This window comes from Gavia stellata, chromosome 4 (genome assembly GCF_030936135.1).
Source record: "Gavia stellata isolate bGavSte3 chromosome 4, bGavSte3.hap2, whole genome shotgun sequence".
Classification (NCBI taxonomy): Eukaryota; Metazoa; Chordata; class Aves; order Gaviiformes; family Gaviidae; genus Gavia; species Gavia stellata.
Window position 1 is genome coordinate 82,179,612 of NC_082597.1, and position 6,198 is coordinate 82,185,809.

Sequence of the window (6,198 nt, forward strand, 5' to 3'; positions counted from 1 at the left end):
GCCGGCTGCCGCATCGCTGATTGTGAATCGTGCCTGGCTGTAGCCGAGCATCCAAGTGGCCAGATGGTTGGAGCGTCCGAGAGCAGAAGAGTGGCGCGTTAAATGGTGCCGCGGCAAGTTTTCTGCTGCTGGTCTCGAAACGGGCTGGTAGGAGGTGAGCTTGACTCCAGAGAGGAGGGCGAACGGCGCTTAACTCGAAGCAAACTCTACCTGAAGCATTTTGGTTTGTTAGGGAAGTCAGTAACGGGAACCGGGGGGGTGGAGGCTGGCCACAACAATATAGATGCAGCACGGCTGAAAATAGTTAAATGCGCGTGACTAAAACTCTTGTGGTGACTGTAAACTGAGCAAGTGAAAGTCCTGCATCCCACTAGAGCTGGGGCTGATTTTCTCGATGGCTTTTGGGGGTTTGTTTTGGAACTTTGCCATTAACAATTTGTGCCTGTTAGTTAATCTCAGTAATATGGCTTTCTGTAACTTTCTAAAGTTAAGGATCAAAGAAAAACTTTGGGTTAAAGAAACCACCCCCCCATGATACTATTAAGCTTTTCATGCTTATACTGTCTTAAAGCATCTCCCATTAAAATTTATGGGCGGTAGCCTTTTGATCGGAGGCAAAAAATGGACCTGTTGGATCAAAACCTCCTGTGAGTTTGTACTTACCTAAAACTAAACTCTCCCCATTCATCCGGCGAATTAATTTAGGAAGAAGTGAAACCTATTTGTGCATTTTTAGTATTCTCAAGAATATGTAATGAAAATAGTTAGAATTTGTGCTTAGGTGGCTTTTTTTCATTCCCTATGAAGGGTCCGGAGCCAACATTCAGGTTTCAGTCTTGGAGTGTCTGATGATCCGTTAGATGCATCCCTCTAAACACACCTGAACTTCTCTGACTGTTGGAACGAGATAGTAATCAACTGAATTTCTGCATAATAGAAATCACTAATGGAAATTCATGACCCTTGTAGAAGTACTTCAGAATGATTTATGATTTTAAAACCTTGTATTTACGTGGGATAATAGGCCAAAATATTTTGCATGAAATATTTATTATCTGCACTTAATATTGTACTGGATGGTTAAAGTGTTATTTTGTCCTACTGCAACAGGGAAGAGCAAAGTTCGGATATTGCTGATAAGAAGAAATTTGAGTTTACCAGAAGCTTCTTAAAATTCCCTTTCTAATCATCTAGACACGACACTGACTTAGTTTTCCCATACAGATAAGCTGAATTATTTTCTCCTATTTTAATGTGAATCTAAATGGCTTGTTTGGGCCAATAGTGAAGAAGAGAAGTGTTTGCTGCTCACCGGGAAGGGTTTTCCCCGCAGACTGCGCTGTCCAAAGGACCTTGAGCCTTTGATTAATACAGCAAGGCAAAGGAGAGAGGGCGTTTCTCTCCTAACTGTATTAAAGGATGGTGGGAACCACTGAAGTACTGCAGAAATACTCAGGTTCACAGCCTCCTTGGCCCGTTTCCCCGTATCTCTCCCTTTATGGAGATACGGAAGGACTAGTGTCAACTCGCTTGATGCCTTTAGCTTTTTGCTTATGCCTTTATGCTCTTTGCATAAACAATTTCAGGTCTTTTAAAATGTTTCTTTCGGCTCCCTTAAACAGCCGGGCAGAAACGATTCGAACCGCAGAGAGATAAAGTACAAAGCTCTCCCCAGTGAAGGACAGGGATTAACAGAGTTTCTTGAGAAGCGTGGATTAGAGGAGAAAAATAATAACAGTTTTCTTCTTTGTAGAGAAGTAACATCTCTGACTGCACAAGCCGGTCACAAAAGAGAAAACCCAAAAGGTTGTTTTGCTTGCTTTTTAGCCTCAGTGACATTTTTTTGCTGTGTAAGTGGTGACTCTGGTACGGTATGTGCCGGGCTGGATGCGGCCGTCCGGTGAGGGAGGGGGCTGGATGACCACATCGCTCCTCCGCTGTCAGGGAGGTGAGAGTTTAGGATGACCCAGATGCCACTGGCGTAGGGTCTGTGGCTTCCTATTTCCTCTTACCTCTCCAAAATCCATCCCTGCGTTCATCCGTGAAACTTCAGGATAAGTGCCTTACTTCTTCCGGCCTAACCTTTTCAAGCAATTTTTACAGGTTCTTACTTCGTTTCTTTTAAATGCAGCACTAATTTGGCATGGCGCGATATACGGGAGAGAGTCGTGATATATGTAAGTGGTTCCTGCTGGCTTCCGCATCTGGGGCTGCGAGGGAGAGGCTGGTCTTGGAGCTGGAGAGTCGAGATTTTCATTCCGTTGCAAAAATGACTCATAGGATCAGTCATGCTGATAGCACTGTGTCAAAGGCACTGGCCTTTTTCCACTGCTGGAGGAAGCGTGTTTGGTGTTTAGTATCCATAACAGATAAATTCTGGAAGACCTCGTGCTGTGAGTAAATCCGTGCATCCTGGAAGTTTGTCTGCTTTCTGCTGCGCGAAAAAGGCTTTGAAGGAGGCACAAAGCCCCGTGGGATGTCACTGGAAATTAGATCTTCCTCTAGAACTGGATGTGTAGCTGGAAGTAAAGACCTGAAGCCAGACCTCTTCATTTTCTGTGGTTTCAATTCACTTTTTTGAACCGAGGTTTGAAGAAGATTCTAAGAGATTTAGGCACATCCTTGCAAATATTTGGCATAAGACCTTTGTGTATGACACATTAGTAGTGATAATGTCAGGAGATCAACTGGAAAATCTCAATGTGAACTTAGGAACTCTTACAAAATTGTTTCATAATCAGTTATCATTTTCAAACTCTGAGATAAAATGCGTGGGATAAAAAGAAAAAATATTTTCTTCTCAGTTGTTTAGATTTAAACTTTTCGTCAAAGTGTAAGCATCAGTTCCAAATAAGTCAGACTCTTACTACTACCAATGATGAAAGTAGGTCATTTCAGGAAGGAAGGATGTGGAAAATGTCATAGTTTTACTTAGGGAAAGGAAAACACACCTGCTTTCTTAACTGTCATGGAATACAAAAAATAGTCTTAATGCCCCTTGAGTTTTCATAGAAGCAGTTTGACGCCATTGACTATATAGCCTACAGTTTAACTCCTTTCCAAGTGAAATTACAGTTTAATACCCTCATCCTGCAGATAGCAGTACTTGTATCTGGCTTATATGTATAGGTATATATGTATGTATATGTATATATGTATGTATATGTATATGTGAGCAGACTTGTGTCTCTGTAGGATGGGAGCCCAAAGCTTTAATAAGCAGTAGGCTGTTGGTAGTGACAAATGCTGTGACTATGAAGGGTTGCAAAATGCCTTTTTGGAAATCATGAGTGTAACACATATGCAGCTGCAAGTGTGATTCATCTAACCATGGCTATTTCGATGTCTGTACGTGTCAGACCTCTTGGTGTAGGTGAGGTTATTTCAAGAGCAGAGGACAGATGTGGGGCCATGGGCTGCGGCTGCTGTCAAGGTGCATGCAGTTAGGTGGGTTCTTGAGGGACCCACGATGTGCCACATCTCCCTTGCTATAGTACAGCACTGTAGTGTGTGTGGTGACCTAGGGCAAACCCTTCTAGCTGGCAGATTAAAAATCAGGCCACCGAAGGTCATCTAGGACTTTTGTGGAACGAGCTGGGAAAAAAATCCTGGCTTTGCAATTGCACGAGAGAGAAAAACAGGTAGCATCCAAAAAGAGTGAAATGGCTCGAGATCTCGAGGTCTCACAGCCAAGAAAACAGAGGCCACAGTGTGTTTTCTCATTATTCTGATGGGCAGGTGCCAATGTCCACCAAAGGCAACTGACTCTAAATTGTACCCCTTGGCCTCAAGTCGGACAAGGTGCCATTTAGAATAAATTAAATCCTTGCTCGAAACAGAAGAGCTTCCCCTGGTGTGAGTGGCTGGCATAAACTGGGGATATTCACTCTCTTGCATTTTTATTCTGTACTTCACGCTAAGCTATCCCTGGTTTTCATCTGTATGTCCGGCGGAAGAAATAAGTCATATACCTGTAGCTTTTAAACCATCCGGGATTTCTTCCAAGTGCTGCTGCTTTGGGGCTAGTCTCTAGCACTTTTATGCTGCTGGAGTGATGAAGAACCACCTGCATACATTTAATAGTGTTTCAGTTAAAATGTGAACACTAGATAATCAAACACAGACTATCAACAGAATGGACCAGAAAGTGGTTTACTCAGTGATGTCCAGCCCCGACAGCATGGGTACTCAAACTAGTGCTTTACCAAGAGCTAACAGTTGCTTGTATTTAATAGTCTTTCTGGAGGCTTTTTTTCCACCCCCCTTTCAGAATAAGGTGATTGGAATGGAATGGAATAGAACAGAATAGAATAGAAAAGGATATTTCAGTTGGAAGGGACCTACAAGTCATCTAGTCCAACTGCCTGAGCACTTAAGGGCTGACCAAAAGTTAAAGTGTATTATTACAGGCATTGTCCAAATGCCTCTTAAACATGATTACTAGCTATGGTCCCAGTTCTGAAAATATTTCTGGTCTTTATTCTGTTCCCCTGAGGAGCTCCATAATCTTTCATGGGTCTCTTCCTGGCAGTCAATGTTCACAGTGTCTGCTCGGCTTGGGCCGCACACGTTGGCTACATCTATGTGACCAAGTCAAGGGGATGTGGATTGGGATGCAGCGGAGGCACTGGGGAGAAGGTGTTTGGTTCACATTTTGTCACCTAGGGCCCCCAACGCTGTTGTGGGGTCTGCCGGTCCCCGCGCTCCCTCTGCTCCCTCCTTTCTCTCTGTTCTTCCTTTCTGCCCCTTTCCTGCGTGTTGGCACCTCGCACCCAGCGGTGCAAATTCATCCGGGTTTCCCCTGTGCCTGCTCCCTGGGAGGGCTGCCGGGACGCTCTGCTGGGGCAGCCGGAGGTGGATTTCCAGGTGTTTTCCCCAAATTCCCCCTGGCAGTCCCAGTGTCCCTCTCGCACATGATCCATCTCCCGGAGAGCCACGCAGCACGGGTTGGGGAGATACTCGGGCTTTTCTTCTTGGTGTTGCTGGGTGGCAGATTGGAAAACTGTCAAGACATTATTTTTAATTTTGAGGTTCATGATTACATTAAGAATTTTACAATTTAAATTTCTGATGCAAAGCAGTCTGAACGCTCCGTCAGAATCCCAATTAACCATGTTTATAAGTCCTTTTGTATGTATAAGTACAAATATTTTTCACACCCAACTAGGAACATTAGAGTTATGTGACTGAGCTTTAAAATGCTGGGGTTTTAGCTTTCATTCAATTTAAGAAAGCAGGAAGAGTAATGTTTAACAATAGAGAAAGTGGGGATATTGTGCCCCGATTGTTCAGTTATGCAGTAGTGTTCCAGGAGTTTCTTACCACTGCCTCCTCAGAAAGAAAATAAGCTTTCTTTATGCAAGTGCCGGGAACAAAAAAGTTATATCCAAAACAACAGAAAAAGTGGTACATGAAAATAATAAAAAATATCAGAAGGTGCCTTTCATTTTTAGCGGTAGAGGTTTAGTATTAGGAACTGTTACGGTACACAAAAAGGCTCCATAAGCTCTATCCTCACTGAAAATGAGCATGACTTCCTTTCCCAGTGGCTATCCTAGATTAGCTATTGCAGGGCAACCTCCTACCTAAGCACTCCATCTGAAAGGGAGAGGGTTTTCTTTCTGGGTAACCGCACAGCACTTACAGGTAAAGTTAAATCTTCTTTTTGAATTCTGAAATAGCACTTGTCTGAGGGAACTGATCTAAATAGATATTCCAGCAGAGGTTTCATTAATGGTGGACTAGATAAGGCTGACTCGGTTTTCCAGTACTGATCTCACTTCTTTATTTTGCAAACACATGGATTTGAGTTTAAGCTTGCAAACCACTCTTTGGTAATTAAAAAAACTACGCGTAGCTTTGAGTGTGTGGATCAAAAAAAGCTGTGTATAGGATTGAGATTTATGTTTTATTCTATTAATTTCTTTTCTCTTTCTTATTCCTTATCCTCTCCTCCCCACTCCAATTCAGTTCTCAAATTCTTCTTATATTTTCTTGATTTTTTTCCTTTTCTCCCTTCAGTTTCTTCTAACTCTGTCTTAAGAACGGAGGAGGAAAGAGTGTTGAATAGGAGAAGTTGCAGGAGTGGTGAATATTGCTCCTTTGAACTGTCAGCTCTGAAGAAGTCATCTGAGGTGTCTGAGAAAAAGTGTTACGGAACCGTGTTTCAAAATGAACTGTTTATTTTTTCCATTTTAG